The following is a 17448-nucleotide window of genomic DNA, read 5'->3' as shown; positions in this document are numbered from 1 at the left end:
TCCATCCTGAAACTAATGGCCAAACTGAGAGGACTAATCAGTCTCTAGAACAATATTTAAGGTGTTTTATCTCTGACTGTCAATATGATTGGGTCTCCTTCATTCCCCTCGCCGAATTTTCCCTTAATAACCAGGTCAGTAACTCGTCAGGGCTCTCCCCCTTTTTCTGTAATTTTGGGTTTAATCCACGGTTCTCCTCCGTTTCACCTGGTAGTTCCAACAATCCCGAGGTAGAGGTCGTTCATCGGGAACTGTGCACAGTCTGGGCCCAGGTTCAGAAGAACCTAGAGGCATCCCAAAGCATACAAAAAACTCAGGCAGATAGAAGACGTTCTGCTAACCCCTTGTTTATGGTCAGGGATCTGGTGTGGCTATCGTCAAAGAACTTGCGCCTTAAAGTCCCGTCCAAGAAGTTTGCTCCCTGGTTTATAGGGCCGTACAAGTTCATTGAAGTCCTCAATCCTGTCTCCTTCCAACTGGAGTTGCCCCCATCTTTTCGAGTACACAACGTGTTTCATGCCTCCCTCCTTAAACGCTGCTCCCCGTCCTTGGCTCCCTCGAGGAAACCTCCTGTCCCCGTTCTCACCCCTGAGGGGGTAGAATTCGAGGTGGCCAAGATTGTGGACAGCAAGATGGTCCAAGGCTCCCTCCAGTACCTGGTCCATTGGAGAGGATACGGGCCTGAGGAGAGGACTTGGGTACCCGCCCGGGATGTTCACGCTGGGGTATTGGTCAGGAGGTTCCACCTTCATTTCCCCAATAAACCAGGTCCACCTAGAAAGGGTCCGGTGGCCCCTCATAAAAGGGGGGGGTACTGTAAAGGATCTGCCAGGCACAGCTTCTGTGTCAACGCCCATAGGTAATCAGTCTGCACCTGCTTCTATGTCTGTGAGACTGACTCCATCTTCCACCACTCAGGATGGCAGGCTTAGGAGTGGGAGAGCCTATCACAGCCTGGCCAGTCGGAGCTAGCTCCCGCCCTCTGTCTATTTATACCTGCCTTTCCTGTTCCTCCTTGCTTGTGATTCTTCTCGTTTGGTTTCCTGGCCCTGCTGCAGCTTCTTGAACTATTTGTCCCTGCTTCATACTGACCCTGACTTACTGACTACTCTCCTGCTCTGCGTTTGGTACCTCGTACACTCCTGGTTTGACTCGACTTGTTCACTACTCTCCTGCTCTGCGTTTGGTACCTCGTACACTCCTGGTTTGACTCGACTTGTTCACTACTCTCCTGCTCTGCGTTTGGTACCTCGTACACTCCTAGTTTGACTCGGCTCGTTCACCACTCTTGTTGCTCACTGTGTTGCCGTGGGCAACTGCCCCATTTCCCTTAGCTACTTTGTACCCTTGTCTGTTTGTCTGTCGTGCACTTATTGAGCGTAGGGACCGTCACCCAGTTGTACCCCGTCACCTAGGGCGGGTCGTTGCAAGTAGGCAGGGACTGAGCGGCGGGTAGATTAGGGCTCACTTGTCTGTTTCCCTACCCCCATCATTACACGTGCCTTCCATAGCAAAATTATCTTCATGCAGGACAATGCACCATCACATGCTGCAAAGAATACCTCTGTGTCATTGGCTGCTATGGGCATAAAAGGGGAGAATCTCATGGTGTGGCCCCCATGTTCCCCTGACCTCAACCCTATTGAGAACCTTTGGAGCATCCTCAAGCAAAATATCTATGAGGGTGCGAGGCAGTTCACATCAAAACAGAAGCTTTGGGAGGCTATTCTGACATCCTGCAAAGATATACAAGCATAAACTGTCCAAATACTCACAAATTCAATGGATGCAAGAATTGTGAAGGTAATATCAAAGAAGGGTTCCTATGTTAACATGTAACTTGGCCTGTTAAGTTTTTTTTGATTGAAAGAGCTTTTGATTTCTGTAAATATGACCTCCTGATGCTGCAAATTCAACAAATTACAATTTTAGTTCTCTTTACAACCTCTGAAATGTTTTGATCTCTGTTGTGCATAATAATGTGAAACAATGCATTTTGAGTTTTTTACTTCTAAAAAAAAATCTGTTATCATTAGGAGATTTGTTCAATAAAATTCGCATTATACTCCAACGGTTGATGGCTTGAGCCTGGGTTCACACGACCATGTTACGTCCGTAATGTACGGAACGTATTTCGGCCGGAAGACCCGGACCGAACACACTGCAGGTGGCCGGGCTCCTAGCATCATAGTGATGTACGATGCTAGGAGTCCCTGCCTCGCTGCAGGACAACTGTCCCGTACTGTAATCATGATTACAGTACGGGACAGTAGTTCCACACAGAGGCAGGTACTCCTAGCATCGTACATCACTATGATGCTAGGAGTCCGGCACCTTGCAGTGTGTTCGGTCCGGGTCTTCCGGCCGAAATACGTTCCGTACTTTACGGACGTAACATGGTCGTGTGAACCCAGCCTGAAGATTATACTGACTGTCATTTGCATCGACTATTTAGGAAAATCAGCGAAAAATAACATTTGCATAATAATTTGGAACGCGGTGTACACTGGCGATTTTCTGCAACAAAACATCTGCCGTGGAATGAAAAAAAAATACTGGTAAATCAGTCACAAAAATCCACAGCAAATGTATGTCTTTGGTCCACATATTGCTGCAGTAAGGGTACGGCCAACTACCGCGCTGGCAATATGTTAGGCGCGGCTGTCAAGTACCTTGTTAAGGGGTATTCCGGTTAAAACAGGTTCCCCCCTATCCGTGTGGTAAAGGGTAGCTTGCTGATCGGTAGGTGTCTGACAGCTTGGACCCCCACTGTTTACGAGAACGGGGAGCCCGAAGTTGCCCGAACCCAAAGTTTGAACCGAGCGGCAGGTCGCTCATGAGCATCCATTTATTCTCTATGGGAGCGCCGGAGATAGCCGAGTGCAGTGTTCGGCTTTTTCCGGCGCTGCCATAGAGAATGTATGGAGCGGCAGTGTGCATGAGCTACCTGCTGCTCGGTTCAAACTTGGATTTCGGGCAACTTCGGGCTCCCCATTCTCGTAAACGGTGGGGGTCCGAACTGTCGGACACCCACCGATCAGCAAATTACCCCTTACCCTACGGATAGGGGGTAACTTGTTGTAACCTACAAAATCGTGCGGCCATAAAGGGTGTAGTTATTAATGGCTGCACGATTTTGCAGAAAAAGGAACGTTTTACCCGCATTAACGTGCGGCCACAAACAGGCTATTTGACAGCAGCACCAAACATGGTGCCGGCGCGGTTGTTGGCTGCGTTGCGACCGTGTCAGGGCCGCTCCGTGTGGCCTCACTCTCACACTGTGTATTTTCCACAGTGGTTTCACATGCAGATATAGTGTGAAGCATTGAATGTAGCAACCTTTTTGTGCACTTGTGGATTTCCAGCGGTTCTTACTGTGTTTTCACTGCGTAAACGCTGTACAAAACGCAACAAAGCTGAACTCACAGAATTTATGCTCCCCATTGAAGTTTATGGGCCAAACATGCAGCATCCCCGCATATGACAAGCTGCTGATTTGAGAGTCACTTCAGAAGACTTTCCGCATGACTTTTCGGCAATTTATTTCTGCATTGTGCGCCTGAGACTTGCAAAATGTCATCCACTTTGCTGCTACTGTAAATGCTGAGGTGTCTCCAAAAAAAGAAGTCCGTTCCATTCTATTGAATGGAACTTGCAGAAATCCATGCACCTGCTGCAGAATTAACCCCATTCAGATAAATGGAACTGACTATCAATAGCAGAAATGTATGCAACAAAATTTGCCATGTGTGCATCCACCCTTATGGAGACCTAGATCAATAGAATAGAACAGGGGTTCCGACTCCCTGTTAATCCTCACCCAGGTGAGTGACTGGGAGATTTTGGTTTCTTATAACTTTTTAAAAATACTGGGGGAGAATTACAAAATAATTGCCAGAATGATGTCACAAATTTCTACAATAAAATGCAGTACATGGCGTACACTAAAATTATTATGTTTTCTAAACACTTTTTATGCCTTTTAGGCTGGGTTCACACACCCTATTTACGGACGTAAATCGGGCTTTTTAACCTCGAATTACGTCTGAAAATACGGCACCAAAGCGTCTGCAAACATCTGCCCATTCATTTAAATGGGTTTTACGATGTACTGTGCCGATGGTCATTTTTTTTTACGCGCCGCTGTCAAAAGACGGCGCGTAAAAAAGACGCCCGCGTCAAAGAAGTGCAAGTCACTTCTTGAGACGTAATTGGAGCTGTTTTCTATTGACACAATGGAAAAACAGCTCCAATTACGTCCGTAATGGACGCAGCGAAAAACGCCTGCAACATGCCATTAACGTCTGAAATTAAGGAGCTGCTTTCTCCTGAAAACAACTCTGTAATTTCAGCTGTAATGGACGCTGCTGTGTGAACATACCCTAAGTGTGGCTAAGACGAGTTGTCAAATGCTGGAAATTTATTTTGGAGTTGCACCACTTGTGCGCTAGCCATGAAATGGTGCAAGTAAGGGTATGTTCACACGGCCTATTTTCAGACGTAATTCTGGCGTTTTACGCCTTGAATTTCGCCTGAAAAGACTGCTCCATTACGTCTGCAAACGTCTGCCCATTGCTTGCAATGGGTTTTACGATGTTCTGTTAAGACGAGGTGTTATTTTACGTGTCGCTGTCAAAAGATGACGCGTAAAAATACGCCCGCTTCAAAGAAGTGCATGTCACTTCTTGGGACGTTTTTGGAGCCGTTTTTCATTGACTCCATTGAAAAACAGCTCCAATAACGTCTGTAAAAGACGCCCCGAAAAACGCGAGTACTTGCAAAAATGTCTGAAATTCAGGAGCTGTTTTCGCCTGAAAACAGCTCCGTATTTTCAGACGTTTTTGCTCACTGTGTATGATCATACCCTAAGAGAAATCTGTATAACATGCCTAATGAGTTGTGATAACTTTATAATTTCAAGTGTGTCATTTTGATATATGTGGCGCAATTTGTGCCATTATCGCCAACTCCTTAACCCCTTCCCGCCGCAGCCATTTTTCAGATTTTCATTTTTGTTTTTCCTCCCCACCTTCCAAAAGCCATAACTTTTTTATTTTTCCGTCTATATAGTCCTATGAGGGCTTAATTTTTGCAGGAAGAGTTGTAGTTTTTCGTAGCATCACTTATTGTGCCATATAATGTACTAGGAAACGGGAAAAATTATTTGTGAGGTAGAAAATGGAAAAAACAGCGATTTCTCCATTGTTTTCTGCGGTTAGTTTTTACGGAATTCACTGTGCAATTAAAAAAAACATGCTAACTTTATTCTGTTGGTCAATACGATTACAGCGATACCAAATATATATAGTTTTTTTCTATATTTTACTACTTTTACAAGTAAAAACCTAAGTGTAAAAAATAAAATAAATTTTGTGTCGCCAAATTCCGAGAGCCATAATTTTTTTATTTTTTCGTCGATTAAGTGGTATGAGGGCTTATTTTTTTTAGAATAATTAGTAGTTTTTAATAATACCATTTTGGTGTACATGTGACGTTTTCATCACTTTTTATTTCATTTTTTATGGGAGATGATGTGACCAAAAAATAGAGATTCTGCCGTTTAAATATTTTTTTTTACAGCGTTCACCGTGCGGGTTAAATAATGATATATTGTAATAGTTCAGACTTTTACGGACGCGACGATACCAATTATGTTTATTTTATTTATTTTTTTACTATGCTCTAGGGGGAAAATGGGAAAAGGTTTTTTTTTTTACTTTTAATATTGGTAATTTTTTTACATTAAAAAAAACTTTATTTTGCTAATTTTTACTTTTTTTTATTAGTCCCCCTAGGGGACTTCAACCAGCGATTGTTAGATCGCTTGCACTATATACTGCAATACTAATGTATTGCAGTATATCGTGATTCTGACAGGCAACTATTAAGCCCTGCCGGAAACAGCGCTTGATAGGAGCACAAAGATGGCGAACCTGGGGGCAGCCATAGCAACAATCGCCCCCCCCCCCGCGCGATTGCATTGCGGGGGGCATGATGAGCTGTTAGAGGGGGTCGCCCCCCTCTTTCTAACGATTGAAATGCCGTGGTCACAATTGACCGTGGCATTTAACGAGTTAAACGAGCAGGATTGTGCTCGAGCGCCATCCTGCTCATTACTCTGAAGTGTCGTCTGTAACAAACAGCCGATACTGGCATCGTATGGAGCGGGTTCACTCCGTGAGCCCGTTCCATACTTCCCCTACCCGACTTTGGCATATGAATACGTCAAATGTCGGGAAGGGGTTAATAAACCCATCCTACGACACTATTGCTAAATCTCCCATATTATATAATGTCTTAGTATAAACTTTTTTTGAAAGTACCAGGTCACAGGAACGAGACTATAGCCCCCCCAAACACTGGTGTTAGTGATAAGATACAGTACATACCAATGCGTAGAACTTAGTTACTGTAGGTTTACAAGTTTTGTCTATAGAAAAGAAACAAGTAAATAGGAGGCTGCTTCATAGAATTGTGATGAGAAGACCGTGTAGTCCAGGGGTCTCAAGCACGCGGCCCGCGGGCCGCATGCAGCCCCTGGGGCTGTCATCTGCGGCCCGCGGGACACAGAGCCGCTAGTATCGGCTCTGCTCCGAGACTGTGGAATTCCCTGACATCGCTGTCCACATATGAACAGCGATGTCTGGGGCTTCCCCAGAGCCGGAGTCCCGGGCAGAGCGCTAGTACAGGCTCTGCTCCGGGACTCTGTGAAATTCCCTGACGTTGCTGTCCATATATGGACAGTGTGTCAGGGTCTTCCCTAGAGCGGAGTCCCGGGCAGAGCGCTAGTATCGGCTCTGCTCCAGGACTCTGTGGAATTCACTGACATCGGTGTCCATGTTTGGACACACGATGTCTGGGGCTTCCCCAGAGCCAGAGTCCCGGGCAGAGCGCTAGTATAGGCTCTGCTCTGGGACTCTGGGGAAGACTCTGACGTCGCTGTCCATACATCGACAATGATGTCAGGGGCTTCCCCAGAGCAGGAGTCCCAGTGATGTCAGGAGAACAGCTGGAGTACCAGGAAGAGCCTACTAGCGCTCTGCCCGGGACTCCAGCTCTGGGGTTGCCCCTGAAATCTCTGTCCATATATGGACAGTGATGTCAGGAGCAGAGCTGGCATCCCAGGCAGGGTGCTAGAAGCAGCTCTACTCCGTGACTCCAGCTCTGGGCAAGCCCCTGACATCACTGTGGCAGCTTCTGCGGAGGGCACTGTGGCAGCATCTGCGGAGGGCTCTGTGGCAGCATCTGCGGAGGGCACTGTGGCAGCATCTATGGAGGACACTGTGGCAGCATCTACGGAGGGCACTGTGGCAGCATCTACAGAGGGCACTGTGGCAGCATCAGCAGAGGGCACTGTGGCAGCATGTACAGAGGACACTGTGGCATTATCTAGGGGTGTGTTGCATTATCTACAGAGGACACTGTGGCATTATCTTCAGAGGGCACTGTGGCATTATCTACAGAGGACACTGTGGCAGCATCTACAGAGGAATCTGTGGCAGCATCTACAGAGGAATCTGTGGCAGCATCTACAGAGGGCACTATGGCAGCCTCTACAGAGGGCATTGTTGCAGCATCCACAGAGGGCACTGCGGCAGCATCCACAAAGGGCACAGCGGCAGCATCCACAGAGGGCACTGCAGCAGCATCCACAGAGGGCACTGCGGCACTATCTAAATAGGGGCTGCCCAATCTTGACATGTGTGTCTGCCAAACGCTGCTAACTGAGCTGCCTGACTGCATTTAGCGACACTTAAACTGGAAAACTGGATTGTTGAAATAAGCACGTGGAGAAATATCTCAAATTTTAAACCTAGCGCTATTATTATAGTAATGTAGTATTATTATTATAGTAATGTAGTATTATTATTATTATAGTAATGTAGTATTATTATTATAGTAATGTATTATTATTATTATAGTAATATATTATTATTATTATAGTAATATAGTGTTGTAGTAGTTCAAATAACTAATTGATTAACAATAATTTGGTATTGTATCAAATTTGAAAGTAATGCGGCCCTGTCAACTTCACATTTTTTCTATTTGTGGCCCACCTACCTGGCCGAGTTTGAGACCCCTGATCTAGTCTGATCATTTTATTTTTATTTTTAGCTCTATAATATTTGTTATGTTTATAGATCAGTATTATTGTATTTGGATAACAGGCAATACATTAGAAAGCTGGAGCACATGTTGTTGTTGAGTTTTTGTACACTGATTTTGACGCAGAAATTGATTTTGACGTGGAAATTCCTGAAGGACTTTTGAGGCAGATTTTTTCTGCCTGCAAAAAAACTTTGTGTGAACAGCTTTGTTACACAGACTTTTGCTAGTGTTCCATACATCTGAAATTTCTGAAACAAAACTGCACATACCCTTAGTTTACTCCTTCTTAGTTTATTTTTGTTTTCTTCTAAAACTTATTTAGGTTTAGTAATATATTAACGTGTCCTTACTGTAAAATATAAGAATACTTGATACTGCCGAGGAGTTTTCATGTCACTATAAAGCACAAGGCCATAGATACAAGAGAAGGGAGGTTATTATCACTTTGCTTGTGGGAAATGATCCTGACATCCAGGTGTATTTTATCTTGCTGAACTATGAATTGCTCTGTCGAACAGGCAGAAGGTAAATCAAGTGATACAAATGACATCATTAATTCTCCAGATAAAAATGTTTTTTATGCAATTGACACCCGTACTATAAATAAATATTTTACAATGTTTTATTACCATTATACATGTGCAATATAAGAATTCGTACTGTACACTTTATTAAGACAGGCCTATCCTTAGCCCTTACCTCCAGGATCCACGCCATCAAACCCAATGAAGGGGCCATGACGCGCCTGTGAGCAATATGTCCCCTTCATTGTTTGCACAAGCACAGTGACTCACCCTTTGGGGTGGCTGTGCTTGGTACTGCAGCTCTCCTCATTTAAGTGAATGGATCAAGCCAAAGTAACAGGCACAGCGGCCTGTAGGGACAAGTCACTGTGCCTGTGCAAACTCAGGATCACCGCGAGTACTTTTTTTCTAATTTCTATCAAAATCAAAGGGTCATAAATAAGCAGTTTATTAATTGTTTTTATATTGACCAGTGTTTGGCAAAAACCCATTGTTTTGCGGTGTGTGGGTAAATTACAGCAGATCTGCCAGGTTTTCTTTTGCTATCCCATATATATATATAAATTCATGTAGCAAAGCTGTCAATCACTCTGTGTGGGCGGGGGAGCAGGACTCACAGGCTTTCTCTGAGTCCTGGCAGTATTTAAACAGCTTTTTACATTACAATACTGAATTAAAGCATAGAAAAAAACTACATATCCTGGAGTGCATCATCCCTCCTTTTATATTATGCTGCTCAGAAAGCTTACCATATAACAGTGCCGCTTTAAGCCTTAAAGGGGCTTTTCATCATACTAATTATCTTCTATTAATTTTTTCCATTATACTCTTTGGAAGTCATAAATGACTTTAAAGTGGTTATAACTTTTAGCAACCAGTTAGACTATTGTTTTCAATATCTAAAATTATACAAAAGTCTGAGAACATGTTATGCTTCATTACACCAAATCATACAGAATAATGTGTTGTATAAATATCTGATGTGGGGTTCCAGGGTCTTCTTAAAATTCATTATGAAACAAATATAGACTGGTCATGGGATGTATCAGACTAAGCTTTGCTGGCAAGTCAATTTACATTTCACAATACTGGTAACCCTTTTAATGGCTGGTATAACACATCAAGCGGATGTACATAACTTATATTTGTATTGATCTTGTAGAACTACTTTTTATTTCTAATAAAATAAGAAATGTGGCATGCATACAATGTAATTGGACGCATCCTCCTAATATCCAGTACATGTCCAGCATATGTGACTCTTTGAGTTGCCATCTTCTGTAAAGATTTTAAAATTTCTATTTAGCCATCTGTTTCTTAGAAAGCGGTGCAATAACCAATATGGTTCTTATTGTCCTAGTTATGCAATGATACGTCCCTTGTTTACGTGCTTCATATTTGCTATTCAGGCCTCTAGGGAAACTGGGGACAAGCCTTTGTAAACTGTAATGGTAACCATACTGGTTTCCTTGCCATTTGCACTGTATATAGCATATATGTGAGGACAACCTTTGATAATCGCTACATCTCGTACTGCATGGCAATGCCTAGAAAGTTTCCTAATGCAAAGCTCTTATGTCAAGGGCAAATGTACCATAGAGTCAGACCATGCGGCTGCTATGGGACCCCTGAAGAGAGGGGGCCCATTCTAGTCTCCACGGGTGCTGCAATGTTTAGAAGCAAGGATAAAAAATACATTCAAGTCTTGAAAATAGCATAGAAGCAATAGGACCTCCTGTCCTGGGTGGTTATGAGTGTGATGGTGTTAAGCAGTATCTCAAACGGCCTTATTTTTATGTTTGGGACCCCCGTTTTCTATCTATACCACTGGGTTTAAGGGCCAGTTCACACAGTTTTTTGTATACGTTTTTAGACGTGAAACCGCGCCAAAAAATGGCCAAAAATGCCTCCCATTGATTTCAATGGGAGGCGGAGGCGTTTTTTTCCCCGTGAGCAGAAAAACCGTCTCGCAGGAAAAAGAAAGGACTTGCCCTATCTTCGGGCGTTTACACCTCTGACCTCCCAATGACATCAATGGGAGGCAGAGAAAGGGTATTTTGCGGCGTCTAATGCCCGCGGCACTCAATGGTCGCGGGCAAAAAACGCAGCGAAAATTGGCATGCAGGTCCTGCAAAAAACTGCGTGTGAACCGCCTAAGTGATAAAAAAAGTAAATGTAATTGAAAAGCTGACCCTAGGTAGATAGATGGATAGATGGATAGATAGATAGATAGATAGATAGATAGATAGATAGATAGATAGATAGATAGATAGATAGATAGATAGATAGATAGATAGATAGATAGATAGATAGATAGATAGATAGATAGATGATAGATAGATAGATAGATAGATAGATAGATAGATAGATAGATAGATAGATAGATAGATAGATAGATAGATAGATAGATAGATAGATAGATAGATAGATAGATAGATAGATAGATGGATAGCTGAATAGATAGACAGACAGACAGACAGACAGACAGACAGACGGATGAACTGGCTTTCTATGAAAACATCCCTACTGAGTATGCACTGTACATGTGCTAAAGAGAAATTGGATTTTAAGCCTAATGTGAGAGAGTACTTTTGGTATACATCTTGGTGCTGTGTAAATGAAGGGAAATATAAAATATAATAAATATAAGACAAATGATCACGATGATGAAATGTGACATGTGAGATCTAAGCAAATGTTTAATAGTTTAGTTTTTAATATGTTTTGTTGTAGTTCATGCATCATGTGAAATTCTCAAACACAGTATTTTGTTTTAGGCTGTGCTTGCTGCAGAGTTTACACTGCGCTTCATAGATTCAGACTGTGGGAATGAAGAAATACAATTTAAATGACCTGTGACTCCTGTACCTGAAAAGAATCTTTGATTGTATTCTGCAGACCTGGAAACGTAATAGCACAAGAGATCTCACTCACCTTTGTCTATTCAATGTGTAGATTCACAAACTTAGAGGACTCTTGGTGCATCCCATCACAAGTCGCAATGTCCAGAAAAGTTTTTCTTCTGTTTGTGAAAAGTTCTGTTTATGGGACCAGAGTAACATTCGTGATTGTCCCAACTTCTGCAACGCAGTAGTCCTCCCACACAGACACCAACAAACACTCAACAAAGTGTGAGGATGACTGTTCTATTACACAAAATAAGTTCAACTTCTCCCTCTCGCTCACTCTCTCAAAATTAGAAACAGGGTAGAGAGAAATTCTCTCCACATAAATACAAGTAACCTGACCTACTGCCTGAACAGCACATATTCGGAGTTAACCTCTTGTGTGCACCACACCATGATTGTCCAATAACTCAAACTACAATTTAAATCGGACAATAAAACATGAAATGTGCTCATTAAATAGTTAATACCTTGTGAGATATTTTTGTTGAATACCAGGATATTTCCTAATTGATTCCTAACTGCTACCCAAAAATATGGTAAAACAATACATTCTATTCTCCTAGGATTTAATCAAAGAACCTTCAGCATAGCAGTATCTTTTGTTGCCCTTCCCTTCTATATTAGGTGAAATTATGTTTTGTGATCATTTATTTGTATATTTTACATGTACGAGTCATCCATGATGTGGAGAACATGAAAATATATGCATTATTGGTGACATTTTCATCAGAGGAGAGCTACCAAAAGAGCAGCATGAAGAAAATGATTATCCAATTGAAATGAATGGAAATGTTTGGGTTCATAGTTCCCTTAGTTTTTTCCTTGTGTGCTCTTTCACAGTTGTGAATATTTGACATCTAGGCCTGTCGTACTTGTGCTGGAGCTACATGGATAATTTCTGTAGCGTGACATTCAAATTATAACTATTGAAATACCGTTGCCGTCCAGAGGATGCATGCCACTGAATTCACTCCTGTGGACTGCAGCTGTTGCTTGATACTTAAAATTTGATGACCGTGCTACAAAAAGTCTCCATGTAGCCGCAGCCTAATTATATATACAAAGAAGTCCATAAATTCATTCAGATGGACCATTCAATGGCAGGACACCAAAATACCCTTCTTAGTCGACTACGGTATTCATACCGTCAAAACGACGGAACCCTTGCACAACGGAGACAAACTGAAACCATTGGCACTAGATCCATCACCATAGAAATCAATGTTGATGGAAACGGAAACCTTTGGTTTCAGTTTGTGTCAGTCAAGGCTCCGTTCCAACGGAAAGCTCAGACAGAACGGAGCCCTGACACAGATGTGAATGAAGCCTGAGTTGACAGTAGAGAATGGTCATATATCCTCATTTGAAGGGCACATGGAGCCTCTACTAAACCTCCATATGCCTCCAATATCATAATCATTGCTTCTTAGGAAGAATAGCTTGGTACATACAGCACCAGATGGAGCCTGTACAGTGGCACCCTGAGGTCGTATGGTTCTGTAGTAGGGAGCTGTATTGCCTTTGTGTACCGCCATACAGGCTCCAGGCACACAGCTGTGCCACATGAGACCAAATAAAGAAAATAAAGTCTTTGGTAAATGTAAACTCTAAATTCTAAATGCCTTTCAGTTGTCCAAGGGTGATAAACCCTTTCTACGTGCCCTGGTTACCCATTTGTGGTCGTTTTTTATTCCAACAAAAAATTACAAATATGTTAATTCATTTCAGATCTCAAAATTCACCCATTGAGGCCCCATGCACACGACCGTGCCCGCAATCACGGCCCGCGATTGCGGGCACGGCCGGCCGCTGACTGACAGCCGCATTTTCGGGCCGTGCTCCCATACAAAGTATGGGAGCACGGCCCGCAAAATGCAAAAGAACGGACATGTTCCATAATTCCCGGAACATTTCCACGGCACGGACAACCTTCCGTAGTGCTGCGGAAAGGTGTCAGTGTTCAATGAAAGTGAATGGCTCTGTTTTTGCTGTCGTGTGCATGGGGCCTGACACAGTACTTTGTCATTTCTTATGTCATGGCTTTATGGTGTTATAGACTATTTTTGCACTATACTTTCATCCATTATGAAAATGTTGTTGGCTTGTTTATTCAGAGAAAATCTGCATACCGGAGAGCATCTGTAAAGAGAAAAAAAAAATCTGAAAATCATGTTACTCACTTGCTAAAACTGAACTTGAATGCATCTTAATTAAAAAACATTTATTCTTGTCTCAGAATTAAGTTCTATGCAAGTAGTTCCACGACAGAAAAAAGTTGCACACATCTCTGACTGGAAAGAATGAATTACAGCTAACTGCACAATCGGTGCAGCAGTTGCTGAATCATTTTTAAGTCACATGACCAAAGTAGCTGTATAGCCATAGCCTGAGGGTATGTGGATAGTGTTGGGCAGATGACTGGTATCTGCATTCACCTCTAATCCAAACTATATTCTTCTGTTTATCCCCCAAAATAACAGGCACCTTTAACCCCTTAATGACCGGGCCATTTTGCACGTTAATGACCAAGGATTATTTTTTGTTTTTTCATGGTCGCATTCCAAGAGTCGTAATTTTTTTTTTATTCTGTCGACATAGCCGTATAAGGGCTTGTTTTTTGCGGGACGAGTTGTATTTTGTAATTGTACCATTTTTAGATGCTTATAATATATTGATTAACTTTTATTAACTTTATTTTAGGAGAGTATTGAAAATAAGCAGCTATTCCAGCATTGATTTTCACGTTATAAATTTACGCCATTTACTATGCAGCGTAAATAACATGTTAACTTTATTCTATGGGTCGGCACGATTACGGGGATACCAAATATGTAAAGGTTTTATATGTTTTCCAACGTTTGCACAATAAAAAGCCTTTTAGAAAAAAATTACTTGTTTTTGCATCGCCGCATTCCAAGAGAAGTAACGTTTTTATTTTTCCGTCGATGTGGCCGTATGTGGGCTTGATTTTTGCAGGCCAATATGTAGTTTTCATTAGTACTATTTTGGGGAACATAGGACTTATAGATACATTTTTATTTCATTTTTTATGGGGGGAATGGGAGAAAAAAGAATTTTGCCGTTGTTTTTTGCGTTTTTTTTTTTACGCCTTTCATCCGGCGGTTTAATTAATGTGTTAATTTTATTGTTCAAGTTGTTACGATCGTGGGGATACCATATATGTGTATATGTGATTTGTTTTGACACTTTTACTAAATAAAACCACTTTTTGGGCAAAAAAAGTAGTTTTATTTGATTTTCACTGTAATTTATTTATTTTTTTTCACCAACTTTATTTAGCTGATTGACATTTTTTTTTTAGTCCCACCAGGGGACGTCACTATGCGATCTGCTGATCGCATATATAATATGCTTTGGTATACTTAGTATACCAAAGCATTATTGCCTGTCAGTGTAAAACTGACAGGCAATCTGTTAGGTCATGCCTCCGGCATCGCCTAACAGGCAGATGCTGAAGACAGACCTGGGGGTCTTTGTTAGACCCCCGCTGCCATGGAAACCCGACGGCGACCCGCAATTTCTTTGCGGGGGCGCCGATGGGGTGACAGAGGGAGCTCCCTCCCTCTTTCAAACACATTAGATGCCGCTGTCACTATTGACAGCGGCATTTAATGGGTTATACTGCCGGAATCGGAGCGCGCTTCGATTCCGGCAGTTGCAGCAGGAGCCAGGCTGTGTATAACAGCCGTGCTCCTGCCGCTGATCGCGTGGGTACAGTGACAGTACCCGCGCCACCACAGGACGGATATATCCGTCCTCCTGCGCGAACTAGCAGCTGCTGAGGACGGATATATCCATCCTTCGGCGTTAAGAGGTTAAAGTACAATCAAACTACCATAATAACTCATCTACTCGGCATTGCTATGCGGATGGAGCTTGCATGGTGGATCCATAGGTACTCCATGTGCAGGTATACGATGCATCTGTAAGAATTGCTTCTTGGGGAGATTACCTAAATAATCCATTATGCAATGGAGCATACCACCATTATTTTTCTCTCACATTTATATGGAATTCATGAGAAAAATAACTCTGTGTGCCTCAGGTACAGTTTGGTCTTATAGAATTCTATGGGCTATGTATTATGGATTGATGTATTACCATGAGTAGGAGTCCTTAGAGTGGAATACAAATGGAATTAACCAGTGTTTATTGGAAATTTAAGTAGGACAGATATTTTGCAATAGTAGTAGAAAAAAGAAGCATTGACTGTGCTCATCAGTACTCCGAGCAACATAGTTGGGCAATAGGTAATATCTCATTGCTTATGCAATGACAGTCATCTAAAATCCTGACAGTATCTGGCCAAATAAAACTGCCTATGCTATTATTTTATTTGCTTGTAAAACTAGTGAGCCAGTTAAAGAATGACGAATGAGATTCTACTGGCCTTTTTACACAGTGTGGTCAAATTGCAAATTGAGAAATATGTGGCTAAAATAGGATTTGATCGCACTAGGTAAAAAAGCCCTTACTATTGCCGATTACCTATATCAGCTGGTACTACAACTGTGAGAGTCTTGGAAAGGATGTGGCACGTTGAATAGGAAGAGCCTTTGATAACAACTATCAAGGCCATTTATTAGATGAAAAACAGGAATTTGTGAGTTTCACACCTCCCATGACCTAACATATTGCAACATATTCCTAACCATATAAGAAAATGTTACATGACTTGCCTAAGTAGAGTCGTGCGTTAATGAGCCTTTACTTATCCCCTCTTTTTCCTCCTCCCCCACCTTGAGAAAAGACACGTGACACCGAGGTTGGATGTGAAATGGCCACAGCAGCCGTTTATTAATTTCACAATTTTGTAAAATGCAATTTAAAATCCGAAACATTCGGATAACTAATTAGGAATCCAACCAGAGAATTCCTCCTAATAATTCACATGACCCAACATGGGTCATAATCATAAATAACATTTAACGTTAACATTAATCCGAGCAGGGGAAGTCCTTGAAGCCATTTTTAGATATTCCTTTTATACCTCGAGTTAGCCATCTGCACCACCACCAAGACATTACCTCCAGCCGTAAACCAGCTCGGAAGCACCGCTCACCTCTGCAGATGGCCCCAACCACCAGAAGTCCACCTCAAAGGGATAACACCCTATGAAGCCTTCCACCATGTACCTTTTTTGGGGGACGCATACCCCCGATGCGACCCCCCCACCATTTCGTACTGACCGACCTCAAGGACTCCCCCCGCCACAGCGAAACAGGCCTTGACCACCTTAAGCCTGTGAGTTCCGCCACACCACCACCGCCCTTTCAATTCCTTCTGCTATTGCCAGACTCCACAGATCAATCCCAACCTCGGTCAAATGAACCCTCCAGTAGTTCCCCACTCCTGACTCAAAATCCCTGTGCCGCACACAAACGCCCCCGTTCTTGGCCACAAAACGGGACACCGCCCGATTAACTTTAATACGAGCCTTATTGACCCTCTCCACTGACCTAGCCAGCCGCCAATGCTTCCTAGGAACAATGTCCGACCAAACTATCACTAAACCGGGATAGGAAACTCACAAACACAACATATCGTGTTTGATATCCCGCACCAACTCCCGAAAGGGGCGAACCCCCAAATCATTCCCACCCACGTGCAACACCAAGACTTCTGGAACCCTATCCAGCCGAGAGATATGTCTGGAATTCCGTTAACACCCTGCTCCACGACATACCTCTAAATCCCAGCCAATGCAAAACCGCGTCCTGCCGCGGAATGCGCAACTGGCGACCATCAGGGCGGACGTCCGCCCTCAAAGCCCCCCAATGCACGTAAGAGTGGCCCAACAACCATACAAGACAAGGAAACTGATCTGAAAAGGAAAAGAAAATTAAATACCAGCACATAAACGTTGTTACCAGCAACATGAC

General features: G+C 42.8%; 1 protein-coding gene across 1 annotated transcript in view; it reads right to left on the bottom strand.

The window, feature by feature from the left end:
• The window catches only part of LOC142750452 (aminopeptidase N-like), a 175483-nt gene extending 163627 nt beyond the window's left edge, over positions 1-11856 (bottom strand). Inside the window, exon 1 of the mRNA XM_075859453.1 lies at positions 11571-11856. The gene's annotated coding sequence lies outside the window, so the exon portion shown is untranslated. The remainder of the gene's footprint in view (positions 1-11570) is intronic.
• Positions 11857-17448: the final 5592 nt, after the last annotated feature.

Source organism: Rhinoderma darwinii, chromosome 3 (assembly GCF_050947455.1).
Source record: "Rhinoderma darwinii isolate aRhiDar2 chromosome 3, aRhiDar2.hap1, whole genome shotgun sequence".
NCBI lineage: Eukaryota > Metazoa > Chordata > Amphibia > Anura > Rhinodermatidae > Rhinoderma > Rhinoderma darwinii.
This window is presented reverse-complemented; position numbering and strand designations above follow the sequence as displayed.